Consider the following 15454-nt stretch of genomic DNA (forward strand, 5'->3'; position numbering starts at 1 on the left):
ATCTGGGCAAAGGCTTGCTGCTGTTCTGGGCCCCAGTGGAAATCGTTCTTCTTGCAGGTAACCAGGTAGAGAGGACTCACGATCTGGCTGCACTCGGGAATGTGCATCCTCCAGAAACCTATGGCGCCTAGGAAAGCTTGTGTTTCCTTCTTGTTGGTCGGTGGAGACATTGCTCCCAGGACACTTTACTCCCAGGAACTGGATCTCTCGAGCAGGTCCCTTGACTTTGCTCTTCTTGATGGCAAAACTAGCTTCCAGTAGAATTTGGATTATTCTCTCTCCTTTCTCAAACACTTCGGTCGTGGTGTTCCCCCACACAATGATGTCATCAATGTACTGCAGATGTTCTGGGGCCTCACCCTTTTCCAGTGCAGCCTGGGTCAGTCCACAGTAGATGGTGGGACTGTGCTTCCACCCCTGGGGCAGTCGATTCCAGGTGTACTGCACACCCCTCCAGGTGAAGGCAAACTTTGCTGTCAGAGGAATGGAGAAAAATGCATTGGCAACGTCAATAGTGGCATACCACTTCGCTGCTTTGGACTCCAGCTTGTACTGCAGCTCCAACATGTCCAGCACAGCAGCGCTCAATGGTGGAGTCACTTCATTCAAGGCACGATAGTCCACAGTCAATCTCCATTCCCTGTCAGACTTGTGCACAGGCGAGACGGGGCTGTTGAAGGGTGAGTGGGTCTTGCTGACCACCCCTTGGCTCTCCAGCTCACGGATCATCTTGTGGATGGGGATCACAGCATCTCAATTTGTCCGATACTGCCGGCGGTGCACTGTTGAGGTGGCAATTGGCACTCGTTGCTCTTCCACTTTCAGGAGCCCAACTGCAGAAGGATTTTCTGATTGTCCAGGCAGGGTGTTCAATTGCCTAATGCCCTCTGCCTCCACAGCAGCAATCCCAAATGCCCACCTGAGTCCTTTTGGGTCTTTGATAGCCATTCCGGAGGAAGTCTATGCCCAGAATACACAGGGCCTCTGGGCCAGTCACAATCGGATGCTTTTGCCACTCCTTCCCAGTCAGGCTCACCTCAGCTTCCAACAGGGTCAACTGCTGTGATCCCCCGGTCACCCCAGCGATGGATACAGGTTCTGCCCCCACATGTCCCGATGGCATTAAAGTACACTGTGCCCCAGTATCAACCAATGCATCATATTTTTGTGGCTCTGATGTGCCAGGCCATCGGATCCACACCGTCCAGAAAACCCGGTTCTCCCGTGCCTCTTCCTGGCTGGAGGCAGGGCCCCTCTAGCCCTGGTTATCATTCTTTCCCTGGGCGTACATGCTCGAGGTACCTTCAAGGGGATCCAACATATCATCCTCCCTTCTGTAATACCTGGCAGCTTGGTCACAGGAGGCTGAGGCTACTTTCACCTTAGCGGAACCCCCTCGGTTAGTGCCTCCCTCCTTGAGTTCACGCACCCGCACTGCCAGGACAGAGGTGGGTTTCCCATCCCACCTTCTCATGTCTTCCCCATGCTCGTACAGGAAAAAACACAGCTCAGCTCGTGGGGTGTACCCTCTCTCTAGCTGGGGGACGATGGGCTCTGACTTGGGGGCCTGTGACTTGCATTGGTGCCACACTGACCTTCCTCATCTCCTCCCTCATCTCCTCCCTCATTTCCTTCCTCATCTCCTTCATCTTCTCTTTGAGGTCCTGGACCACAGCAGAGAGATGAGCTTTCAGCGGACCATTGACCGTACTGTCATAATTCCTGAGCTCGTTGGTGACAGAGCCCACTGTTTCTAGGTTATTGTCAGCATCAATCGTTGCAATGAAGGTGGTGTATTGCGGTGGCCCTAGCTTTGCCAGGTTCCACATCATCTGTCCTGTGCACCTGACCTTATCGGGGTCATTATCATGCTGTCCATCCCTCCCAAAGAGTACCTCTAATATTGCCACCTCTCTTAGCTGCTGGATCCCTTCCTCGAGTGTCTTCCACTGCATTCTATGACGGTACTCCTGCATTCTTTCTTTGTGAATGAACCTTTCTCTCACACTCGTTAAGAGCCGCTCCCAGAGAGAAAGGGGCCCTGGCTCCCTCACAAATATCTGGTCCACACCTGGTTCCTGGGTCAACGATCCCAGATACCTTGCCTCACCACTATCCAGTTGCACACCTGTGCCCATAAGGTCCCAAACCTGAAGCAGCCAGGTTGTATAAGGCTCACGCTCCCTTCACACAATGTCGTTTCGCATAGCACGGCGACTGTTGTATGACAGGGATTCAGTGATGATTTCCGGCTCTGGCTCTCCTGCTGGTTGTGAGGGCCTTGGTTCCCCATCATCATTAACTGGTCGTACTGATTTGGTCTTACACGTCCTCCTTTGCACAGGGGCGACTGCTGCTGGCTGTGGTTGTCCTTGTGGTTTAGCTGGAACCTGGATGGTTGTAACATCCGTGGGTTCCACTGCTGCACCATCGGACTCACCCTCTTTGGGGCAGGGAGAGGGTTTTTCACTAGCTGAGGAGGTGTATTCCCTTAGCACTTGGCATATCCCCTGGCGCACCTGGCCCATCTCCTTCACCAGTACCTCCACCCAGTTCGGGTTGTCCATTTCTGAGGTGGGCTGTTGGGCGGTATCAGGCTGTGGGGCAGGGTCTCTAGTGTCTGGGGCTGTGTCAGGCTCCGGGGCTGGATCAGGCTCTGGGGCTGGATCTCTAGTGTCTGGGACCGTGTCAGGATCTGGGGCAGGATCAGGCTCTGGGGTAGGATCTCTAGTCTCTGGGGCTGCTATCTGGGTAGTTATCCAAGACAATCTCAACGTATCCCTGAGTGCTAAATAGAGCAGGCCTACCAGTACCAGTTGGTTAGTACTCAGAGGGAATCTAAACCCTTTGAAAATTATTTCAGGGTAGGGGTTTTTTTGTTGGTTGGATTTTTTTGGTGAGCTTAAATATGCCATGAACTTATGCTTTTCCTTCTACATGTCAGAATCTGGATGCTGGCCCTTTGACTGCTGTTGGCTTTTGGAGAGTAGCTGTAACTGATTATCCTTCAGTAGCTTTCTTTTCCCTCTTCCAGAGTTCAGACTTACTCAACCTTGTCTAGATACCAAGCTAAAGTAACAGTGAATTCTTAACTTGAGTTTCATGGGCTTCATTTTCTAGATCCACTAATTAGGTAATCCTGTAATTAAATCTCAAAAGTAATTCCAGCTAGTGAAGTGCCGTATGTACTGGAAAGACTGGGAAAAATGCAGCATATATGTCATTTTCCTTTAGAAGGAAGATAGTTTGACCCTACCATTTCCTTTATATGTCATAGCCTCTAATTGCAAAAAAATTATGTTCACCTTTCTTTCCTGTCTTACAGAATTGACACCCACATGCCCTGTTCTCTTTCCAGGTTTGGGTGTCCATGGTCACTGGGGTATATACATGGGGAGTTCTCTTCAGCCATCCTGTTGAATTTAGGTTGTTGTGTAGCAATGAACTCAGGATTCACTAGGCCAGTAAGAGAATAGAGTAGAACATGGCTTCATGGGTAGGGCACTATGTGATAGATGGATAGCTTCAGTTCTGCTCCAAGGATTCATATTTTATTCAATGCTGTTTCATCATCTCCCCTTTCAGCTGTGTTTTAAAAGGAAAAGAATAGTCCCTGCTTAGCTATTTCAAAGATAGGTCACAGACCTCTTCTTTCAGGAAAGGGCTAAAAGCTGTAACTATGCAACAGATAAAAGCATTTTCCTGCAAAATGTGAAGCACAGAGTAGGTCATGGTCACATTTCAAATGCATCCTTGTGCTTACTGTTTCCTAAAACAGCTGCTTCCAAAAAGCACCTCCTTGCCCTCCTTCTCCCACAATAGAAAATGAATTCTTGAAATACTTCTATCAGGAGCAAAGGGAGGTCTAAGGAAAGATTACTGACTCTACCTTTTTTTTCATCCTCTTTCTCCCTGGTAATCATGTGAAAAGTGCACACTTGTTACTGCGGGCTAAGCATGCTGGAAGAAGGCATGAGCAAGGCTCAAGGCTCCAGTGTGCCTTATCCTCCTGGCAGCTGCTGGGTGAGGATGTTTAGTCTCTCCTGTCCCTCTTCAGCCTGCCTGGCTCTGGCCTGGCTGTACCAGCACCTCTGGCAGATCTCTTCTTACCTGGCGGGGTAAGGTAGTAGTGAATCTTTACTGTGAGAAGAAGGCCATTTCCCAGTGGATGTCTTTATTACGAACGGGGAAACAAGGCCTAAGGTTAGTGATGGGATGCCACACAAATCCTCTTTAGAGCAAGTTTGGCAAGAGCTGAGCTCTCTTGATCACTTGACAACAGGAGTCCCAGATGAGTCCCCTTCCGCTGGAGCTTGGGTGATTAAGAATTTTTGTGCAGGATATAAATAATCTGGATGTTTATGCTAGAGGAGCGTCAGTGAAATGGAAGATGAGGCAAATAGCTAGAGCAATCCTCAGAAGGGAAGAGTGTGAATTTGTGAGAGAGTGAACACAGAAATGAAGAAGCTGGAGACAGGAAGAAGGTCAGAATTATCTTTAGACCAACAATAATGCTAGAGTCTAGCTTTAGTACCACCTATTAATGTCTCTTTGGATGCCCTTTTAATCCTCCCTTGTGGAGCAGTGGTGCCTTGAGCAGGTATCTGGAGATCTTTCAGAGAGGTTGATGCTGGAAAGTGCAAGTTCAACTATGAAATGCCTGACTTGCAAGTGCTTACTCTCGTTGTTAGCTTTGGCTTTGATACCATGGAAGAGGAGAAAAAAGCAAAAGGTGAAAGAGAAAAAAGCAGCACAATTTAGCAGGAGACATTCTCATTGTTGGTGTCCTATCTAGTGCTGGTTGCTTGTTATTTTCTTCAGGTTTTTGTTTTCCCTAAAACTGCCCAGTGCTCATCCTCCAGCCTTACAAAACATGGTCATGGTTGTGGGTACAAAAATACAGCTAGCAAGAACTTCTCTTGCTTCTTTCCCATGCCGTGAGATATTTTTCTCTCTCATGGAAGATATTAGCAGAGTTCTATAAACTATGAACACCTGCGACCTTGCAGAGCTTTGTTTATGGTACAGTAGAAAAATATTTTGACAATGGATGTTTTAGGATTTTAGCCAATCACCCCGAGGGGTGGCTGATCCTTTGACCAATTATACTATGAAGAAAAAGGTCTATAAAAGAGTTTGCAAAATAATTAAATAAATCAATCTTGCTGCACTATTCCTGCCTGTTGGATCTCTCTCGTCCTCCCTACCACTGCGGGATACCGTAATACATGGTATTTGTGATTTGTGATGGAAAGCAATCCTTTCCTACATTTTTTTCCAAGCCAGCCCTCCCAAAATTAGATATTCTTCCAGCTAGCAGAGAAGACAAGACTAATGTGTCATCTTCAACCTGGTAGCTGACCTTCATCTTATATGTAAGAAAGGGATATTCATTTAATTTACTTTTTTGGTGTGGTGGTGGGGGGGCTGTGGCTGCACTGCAAAGCAGTCTGAGCAATCTGAGAAAATTAGTTGAATGGTTCAGCTGACATGCATATGTAACTCCAGGCCATCAGGATATTCCAATGAAAACTGGGTGACTTGAAGTATGATAAATAAGAAGAGGTTTTTTCATTGAGCAAATTCTAACTTCACTATGCTTTGATTTAGACTTTAAATAGTTACAGTAGGAAAAATTGCATGGTAACAGACAAAGGCAAACTGCAGATTTTTTCTGATTTACTTTGTATCCCAAAATTATCACATTAAACAATGCAACAGGATGTGATGACCCTGCAACATTTTTATGATACTACCAAAATATTTTCTCACAAATTAATGTCCTCTGACAGAAGCATAAATATATATATTCAAATTCAAACCTGATATAGATACAAGTGTAATGATAATGAAAGTAGCTGTCAGGGCTACACTGGTCTTGAAAGGTGGTAGAACTGTAGGAAGACATTTTGGTGATGACAAATGATCCCATCTGTCTTTCTGCATAGGGCTGGAGAACAATCTGAAGTGATGTAATTTATCTAGTTGCATCATTAGAGAAGGGTGTTGAAATATGTTGCATCTATTTGTGCAAGCTGTGCTCATTCTTCAGTGTTGTTTCCTTGTGAGCAAAACTTCCTTTTCCACTGTCCTTCCTCTTTCCCGACCTCCAATATAAGAGGAAGAGGATATAAGACAGTAACTTCTTAGAATCAGTGCATGATAAAAACAACATACAATATATAGAAACTTACTAGTCTTAATATATTGATTTGTTAAGCTGTAAATAACATTTGAGTTTCTTGTATCCCAGTTTCCACACAGGCATCATGTCTTTCAACCTTTGCTTGATAAAGATTGTTTCATGGGTGTAAGCAAAAGAAGGTGAAATAAAATAATGTAAAATGCATGGTCCTGTTACTCACAGTGTGTAAATAATGACTAGAATGAGACTCTATCAGCACTGAAATTTGCTGGTTTCTGAATTCTTTTTGTCAGGGTTTTACTTTTTGGGACAGCTTTTCCTATTAGGGTACTGTATTTCAAGTAGTCAATGAAGTGTCATGCGGTGAATTCTTTTCAGTTTTAGTTTTGCATTTTTATTCACTTGCTTTCCTTCTATCTATTTTGGTTTTTATCAGAAAAGTGAATGCTTTACCTCTTTTCTTACCTTAATTACAAATCAGTTTTGATACTAAAATTGTAAAGAAGGATATTTCATGAATATTTGGCCTGCAGCTTGGATAACAGTAGCAAGATCAAAATCCAGTTTTAATAAATCTCCAATATATTTTCAGCATGTCCTTGATCCTGTTATCTGATATTGCGGTTGTCTCCAATGAGCAGAAGCACGTCATGTCATATGTTTAATTAAAGTTTAAAGTTTAAATTATTTATTTAAACATAAAGTTTAAATAATATATTGCCCATTCCTCTACTTCGTGTCTTTTCTGTACATGGACAAGGTCTCTGAACACTAAATGCTAGTTTAGGCTTTCAGAGGCATTCTAGGACCTCTAGTACCACTGCACCTCAGGTAATAAAATCTTATCTGACTTATGGAACTAGCAGAAGAAAACATCCCTTAGGGTCTGTGTTTTCTCACAGTGAATACATTATTGTCTTCTGCTTTTGAAGAAGTTTTTTCTTTCAGTATTACAACTGCCAAACAAAAATGCCCCTAAGCTTGCCTTTCTGAGATTATTCTGTAAATTCAATCAGGACTTTTTCTCATATTGGTCCCTACTTTTTTCCCATTCCAGCTGCATACCTTTATGATGCCAAGTTTTACTTTTTCTTTTGAGAAAATATAAATCCACCCATATATTAATAGTGATTTCCCTGTTCACGCTTCCCTTCCTCTTTTCCTGAATCTGATGGCAACATTTTGAGGTATCATATTGGTCCGCCCCAGAACCAATTTCATTCTGATAATTCCCTTGACCTCTCTTAGGACTTGTGGTTCAATTCAAGCCAGACAGACACTTGCTTTGCACAGTTGTATTTTATGCTTTTGAAATTGAGTCCAGCCCAGGTCTTAATTAGCAATGACCTATTCCCTGAACTCTGGGTTGGTAAGAGAAGATAAACAATTCTAGGTTGGTAAGCAGAAGATAAACAGCAGTTGCAGCATTCTTGGCTAAGAATCATGCCCTCAATGCCTATGCTTGATGTGCAGGCATAGCCCCTAAGCTGCTTATGCTCATGTCCATCTGCTGAGATGGCAGAGTGCCTTGTCACAAGTTGTTTGGACTCCTGCCTTGAGCACAGAGGTGCCAGGCAATGATCAGCAGCCTGCATGACAATGCAAGCATCATTTCTTCTAAAAGAACAGCTCCTTTAAGCAATTAGTGTATTACAGGCTGCTACCATGGGCCTCTTAGAGCATGGCTACACCTGTTGGTAATTATGTGCCAAGAAGAGAATCCATGAACCATACCAGAGACCAGTCCAACCAGTGCAGTGTCATTTTTAGTGCCAAGGAGACAGGTTGCACTGCCGCAGGGGTATGAAAACTCATCAATAGTTCTCAGGGTGTCAAAAAAAGATCTCAGCAGGCCAGAACTGCCTGGAGGTGCATCCAAAACAGTCACTACAATGGCCCCCAAGTAGCAACTAAAACAAAGTAACAGTAACAGAACCTGTGTGACAGCTTTCCTCATAGAATTGGTAATTAAATCAAGATAAAACAGGATAGCTTGGTGCTACCCTCTTCAAAGAAAAATAGAAGACTCTGACCTTATTCTTTCCACTGAATAAATACCTCTTCGATTAAAGAGAAGGTAAAATTCTCTTTTTTTCGGCCTAATTAAGAAACCGTACAGAGTAGTGGGACTCAGCATAGCAGTACTTAACCACTTTGCTACCAGAAAAAACAAAGGGTAAGGAGGAAATTCTGAATAATGCTCCATGCAACTGCAGTAGAGGGGAAAGCACTGAAAGGCAGGTCCTTTTTCAATATCTGTTTTGTCTCAGGAGTCCTGAACTACCCCTCAGTTTTGGGTACAGTAGCTGCCTGACAACAGGAGCAATTCTGTCAGTTGGGGTTACTAAAAGTATTTTGTCTTGAGATGTTTTTAGATCACCACAAGCCACTTGTTTTGGAGAGAAGTCCAGAAGCAGCTTCTAATCCATTCTGCCAGCCCCATGCTATCCAGAAGTCAAATCTACAAAAAATGAGCTAGGATCTTTTTTAACAAAAACTTTTTTTGGGGAAATGAAATTTTAACAGCTTTTATATGCGTTGTCCCAGTTTGCTCATTTCAAACGTGAAAAACTGTTTATATATATATATATATATATAAAAAATATGTATAATATGTATATAATATTTTAAATTTAAAATTTCTGTTTAATTGAATAAGAATGTTTTTCTTTATTTTTAAACTGCATTGCAAAATGTTTTAAATTGAGCAGATTTGGCCATGCTAGTAAGTTTTAGAATTTTAGTAGTCTATAAAGTTCATGAAATATTCATCTAAGAGAATCTTGAGACAACATTTCATTTTTATTTTTCTTATACAGCAGAGAACTGAAATCAGTTGTACCTGTACTTCTCAGCATTAGCCTTGGGGTAATTTAAAATCCTTGAGTTGCTGGAGTGGACAAAAGGACTTGTGAAAGCCTCTGTGTGTTTCCAAGGACGTACAATGAGCTGAAGGGCTGTTACCAGTCTGCTCTGGCTTACACGCAGCTGTCACAGAATGATTCAGGTCTCACTGTGATCAGTGGGAATTCTGCCGTTAACTTCATTAGGACCAAGATTTGCCCTAAGCCCCAGCTGATATTTGTGTACACCATTGGAGTCATGCTATTTTCTGCCAGATGATCATTTTGAGTGCCAGATGAAGGGATTTTGGCAAAGCCTGGTGAACAAAGGCTGTTGAATCCTTATTATGGGAAAGTTTTGGTTGTGAGACAGGTTGTGAGCCTTTGGATTTGCACTGTACAGCTGAGTTCAGAAAATAGTCTTTTGTGTGCGGAGTCATGATGAATGCCAGAGACTGGGTCTTTTACACCTGCAGGTAACATCACAAACAGCAAAAAAGGCCTGTGAACATGTAGATAATGTAATTTAAACACAGATTGGACTTTGTGTGAACCTTTCCCCTCTAATTGGAAAGAAATACAAAATGAGCTCCATAACAAAAGAATATTGAATACCAAGTAAATAACCCATTGCATTTCTTCTGTGTGGTGTCCAAAAGACTGGATTGATATTTCAACATCATGTCACAGATTCACTGACTACAGAACTAGCTTATTCTTCATGAAGCATCTTAGCCTGGAATTGTTCTGTCTGGAAAGTAGGATTTACTCTACTCACTATAGTTTTACATTTGTTGATCTGAAATTATTTTCAGAATAACAATGTAAATAGTCACAGCTCCATTATAAAATGCTGTCTGGCAGCATATTTATTTATTTTGTCCTTGGGTCTATACATATAAATCTTACTGATAGTAATACAGTTTCTTTGTATAGACCCAAGGATAAAGTTTGGTTAATGATACTTTCTTCTTACACAATGTATAGATAAGTTCCTGCAGGTTTTTTTTGGCTGGCCATGTTTTATGGTGGTACAGCTGACACAGAAACTAAGTGCTGATCCCTTTGCCAGCCTCTCAGGAATGATGCCAGTACATGAGGAGTTGTTGCTCATACAACTAGCACCCGTATTCTTTTCTCTTGGGTAGCAGAAAACAGATGGAGATTATTGTACTCTGAAAAACCTGAGTCTGATCCAGAAGATAAACTTGGAGAAGGAGAAAACACTTCTGATCTTTCATTTTTCACTCTTCTATGTAAAAACCTAATGCAGCTTTCCTTGAAGGTAACAAGCCCAGTTGCATTGCTTATGATGGGAAGAATATCAGGCCTTGGCCTTTCTGCTGAGATCAACCAAAAGTATAATTTAAGGGTGACTGTAACAATGTGATGTAGTTATGATCTACAAAAATTTCAGAAAAGCATAGAAAGCATAACAGTAGTCATTGTCAGGACCATCCAGCGCAGCATCTTATCTTTGACAGTAGCCAGTAGTGGGTGGCTAGGGGAAAGTATGGCAGGGCAGATGATGATACTTCACAGGATTTTCTCCAACATTAAATGAGAAATTCAAACCTCTGTGATACAGACCACACAGAGTCAAAAGAGTTACTATTTTCAGTCTCTCATCTCCTAGTTTGAGTTTGAAATAGCAGAACACATCAGCTCCACATTTCATTACCACTAGCAGCTAGTTCAAAGCCTGAGCTAGGGTAAAATTATGGGCAAAGCATGCATCAGACTCTACATTGTGTGAAAAGACTGTGCTGAAGAGCTTGAAAATTTAAGAGGAAATTGGATGCAGATTAAAAGGCCTTTTAAAACAACAAATGGAAACATTCCCTGGATGCCTGCAATCCTTTTCAAATACAACTGACAATTAATTCCTCCTAAGTTCATATTTGTGTTTTGTAATGAAATGCTGCAGTCCAGCATTTTATCCTAAAGAAAACTTTTACTTCCTCATATTTTTAAGCATCCCTTGCTAATTAATAAGCTCCACTAGGACAAGAGTTAGTTCTTTTAAAATTAAAGCTAATCTTGAGGCCTGTCTTGTTTGCTAGCTGCTCTGCGATTTACTTTTCACTGTTAGGACTCAGAACGAGAGAGACTAGCAAACCTCCTTGTGATCCACAGAGCCTTTGCACTGCAATGAAAGCTGAAAGCAAAAAATAGAAGAAACTGCTAGCTTCTCACTGTAAGTAAGAAAAACAGGGAGGAGAGAGGAATATAAAGGGTGATGCTTCAGTAGTAATGATAATAAGGACTCCATCTCCATTCCCCTACTGACCAGAGCAAGTTGTTGAATTAAGCAAACACGAAAAGGTCAGAGGAAAGAAGCCAACAATATCTCTTTTTTTTTGTCTGTAGGACACAGGTGGAATTTAGATGCCCAGGGCTAGGTAACATTTCCCACTGCCCCTAAAACCCTAGCAACACCTGCTTTCAGAAGTAGAATTTTGAACACAAATACTAACAAGTTTGCAAAAGCAAAGAGAAAGGTGTATGCGTGGAACACCTGCCTTGCCCTTCTGTGGTCCAAAAGCAAGGTGCAGGGGTTCCCCAGTTTTTCTAAATATCTGAGCATGCATAAGTGTCCTTCAGGTCAAGACTTACATACAATTGACTGCTTTCTGTCAGATGGAGAACTGTTTGCTTTACTTCTATTTGAAGCTAATTCACAGTATGGTTTCTGTTTTCTTTAGCCAGTGACTGGGAAATTTAAAATACACAAACAGTCATAGGAAAAAAATGCAAGCCTTTTGACTTTCTTCCTAACTTGCTGACCTGTCTCTTAGTTTACATTTGCTTTGGTCTGCTGAAGCTTGATTTTATGGCCTCACAATTGTTCATCCTCTGTGGAAGGGATCAAGGTTGCTTTTCCTTGTTACTGTATTAGCCAGTCATTATGTGCTATGTGTGGCAGTAGGATATTGAATGAAGTCCCTCCTGTTGAAGTGGTAAATGTACCCAGGTGTCTTCGGATAAATGGTTTATGTTATTATTCAATAACTGAAGTCCATCATCCCCAAAATGTAGGGGTTTTGATAAAGTTGGGTGTATGAAAATTTTAATTTTGGGATTTGAATTACTTTAAATTTGGTGACTTCAGGTATGTATACACGAACAACTTAACTCAGGAGTGTGTTTTCAAAGCAAATCTCCCAATAAGCTCACAGTTTACCATACTGTGTTTTGTGTCACACGGTAATCTCTGAACACAAACTGGTTCCCTTTCTGATGAAATTAAAGTGGTAAACATATCTAAGCTTTGAATCTACTGTACTGTAGTCATTAGTGGGCATTCAGTTAGAGTTCCTCTGAAATAAAACTTTCAAAACTTTATAGTGTGGATGTCTGTTCTCCAGCAAGAATTGTTTTGCTCTATAAATATGCTCTGGTTGTGCTGCACAGCCTGTAAATGCAGGCATAGATTTATGTTAAGCTTTGACCTTCTTTTCCTTTATCTCTACTGAAGAAATCTGGAGAAGAGGAAGGAAGGAAACCAATAGAGAGCATTTCAGTGGACAAAAACCAGCTGCTGACTGACACAGGTAAAGACATAGCTATATAATACACCTCACACAACATGAAAGAGAGAGAGAAATAGAAAGAGAAATAGGAAAACTATTCCCTCTTTCCATTTCCATTAAATGGATTTTAGGTTCTATAAAAATACATGGTTAAATATAATGTTTTCAGTCCACTTCAAAAGGATGAGTGGTTAAAGCTGTCAAAAGGCTTCCTAGTGCAGCATTCACAGATGTGATTAGGGACTAGAAAGCATTCAAGGACTTTGATTCATGAAAAAATCTGATTGAATCCTGGGATAGGCAGTATCCTCCCTGTGAATCTCAGAAGGAATAGCTTGGAGTCAGCTGCAATTATTGCAAAAGCAGGCTAGAGAATTAGAACTGAGCTCAAGTAAGTAAGTGAATAAATACACTGTGACCCTCTCCACTGTGCACTCTACAATACTAATTAAAGAAGACTATGACAAATGAGCCATGTTTGTAAGTAATTATGAATTTATGGCTCCTTTAAGTTTAATAAGGTAAAATTATAAAGGGAGGATATTTTTTCTCCCAAAATACCTCTCTTAAATCTGTAAGGCTGTTTACTTTTGCAGCAGTTTCTGTCATTTACCAAGAATACAAGGATGTTGTACAAAACCCTCAGTGAAACAGTGCTCTGGCAGCACAGTTCCCTACACCACCTCTTTCAGAAAGAATAATTAACCAGGCTCCCCAAAAAAGGTATGAAAAAGAATATGTATTCTGTGACTTTCCACAGAGTATTTCGAGTTGGAAGGGACTCACAATGATCATTGAGTCCAACTCTTAAGTGAATGGCCCGTATAGGGATCAAACTCACAACTTCGGTGTTATTGGCACCGTGATCTAACAAAATGAGCTAATCTCAGGATTAGGATTCTTCAAATGTTCTTGGATAAACACTTGCACAAGTAACTGTAAGTGAAAACATTAGATATACCAAAACAGTTGATAATCTCAAGAATTCAGAGTTGTATGAGTACTCTAGTTGTCAGAAGGTGACAACACAGTGTTGCAGATCTGTTCTACATTTTTTGTTCTGGGACCAAGAAAAACATAAAGCAATGCAGACAATTTCTTGGATTGATGACAGGAAACAATAGCTTTTAATTTAATTGTGGTAAAAATCCTTGTCTTTACCTTGTAATCACTGAAGTTTTAGCCTGCTTTTCTTTCACCTCGATGTATGACTTCTCTGTGCTGATAAAGTAACTAGTGAGGTTTGAGTTCTCTGTAACTTTCTGGTAGATTTATTACAAAGTTTCAGGATTATTTATCTATTTTGCACTTATAAACTTTGTGTTGATGATTGTTGTACTCCTTATGAAGTAGTCTTTGGCAGCCTTCTTAAAATTTGGCAGTATTAAAAAAAATCCCGAAAACTAAATCAATTTTTACTTCAGGCATTTTTTTATTCCTCTCTCTCCTGGGTGTTGTTTAATTACATTATTCATCTCTGTACAAGTCATAACAGAAGATCTCTGATTTTTTAGGAGTAAACAACAACCAAGAGATAAGAGTCTTATGCATGCACAAAACAATGTATGTGTTAATCTGTAGTTAGCTATTTTATCATTTGGGAGAAGAAATACCTAGAAGTACAGCCATAATGAAGATCAAGTGAGGGCAGTTTTCCTGTGCTGAAGAAATCACAGCATATAGAATATATACTAAGATTGATCCTTTAAATTGCATTCAGGGAAGATAATGACATCTCAGAGTTGGGTTAGATACAGCACTGTAAGAGATGGGGATCTTATCACTGGAGCCTGCATGGTTTCATTTGAACCCATTTACCATTCTCATTCAAATCACTGTAATGAGAAAGAAGCTCTGTTATATTTATAATGTTTCCTGTCAGCCTGTAGCATGCAGCCTGTTACAAAGAAAGCAGTAAAGCACAACACTTGCATCTGTTTTCACTGTTGCTTGTTTGCTGAAAGGAAAGTGGGAAGAACAATAGGGCGCTGCAGTCAATGTGTGTTCCAGATCTGTGTGCAGCGCAGTTCATCCATCCGAAGTGGGTGGCTTTAGCACTCGGAGGATGAAATGGTAGGGCATGGATTGATAACAGAAGAACCATTAAGGTTGGGAAGATCTCTAAGATCATTATGTCCAATATGACTATATGAAGTTGCATTCTGTCTTTGCTCTCATTGCTTAATTTTAAGAGTGTCATGCTGGTGGGAACGGTGTGTAGTAGAGAGCACTGGAAGGTAACATCACTCTTTGCAGAAAAAGGCTATGGATTCTGCAGAGATAATGTAAAGTTTCAAGTTGTTTCCACTGGGGAACAAATCACTTATACAGCATGATCTGAACAGCTTGCTTTCCTATTCAAATATGTCCAGCTTCAACTTCAGCATAACCAAATGCAATGCTATGCATTGAAGAACAATGACAATGTAGGTCACATTGTCAGACTTGAGGGACTGTGCTCAAGACAGTATTGACTCTGGAAAAGATTTTCAGGTCATGCTGGGTAATCAACCCACCTTGAATCTGCTCTGAAGAGCTCCGGCTGTGAGAACACATGTTGAGAAGAAGGAACTTTCCTTTGAGAATTGGGAAATTATATTACTTGTGTGTGTGGCATTAGTGAAATTACAATTGCTCACGTTTTTAAATGAATTTATAAACTTAAAAAAGCCATTGTAAGACCTTGTTCAAAGATGGGTGATTTTTTTAGGAATTTGTGGTCTTCAGTGAATCAGTGACCTATTTGAGAACATACATTTCTTCATTATCTCTAAATTAGAATAAGGAACAGTGTATGTTCTGTTATGCAAGAACACATTTGAGTGCTAGTAGGTGATCTCTCTATTCTTCAAATTGTCTGTCATTAAATATCCTCTGCAAGGACCAGTTGTAGGTATAAGGTGGTATAGTCATTACATAAAATCAGTGTTTGC

At 41.1% G+C, this 15454-nt stretch overlaps 1 long non-coding RNA gene across 1 annotated transcript in view; it reads left to right on the forward strand.

The window, feature by feature from the left end:
• LOC121661295 overlaps positions 1 to 15454 on the forward strand; it is a 52489-nt gene that overhangs the window by 21149 nt on the left and 15886 nt on the right. Inside the window, exon 3 of the long non-coding RNA XR_006014903.1 lies at positions 12467 to 12542. This is a non-coding gene — a long non-coding RNA (uncharacterized LOC121661295). The remainder of the gene's footprint in view (positions 1 to 12466; positions 12543 to 15454) is intronic.

This window comes from Corvus kubaryi, unplaced genomic scaffold (assembly GCF_017639235.1).
Source record: "Corvus kubaryi isolate FWS band 111438036 unplaced genomic scaffold, C.kubaryi_AGA036_p1.0 125, whole genome shotgun sequence".
In the NCBI taxonomy this organism is placed as follows: Eukaryota; Metazoa; Chordata; class Aves; order Passeriformes; family Corvidae; genus Corvus; species Corvus kubaryi.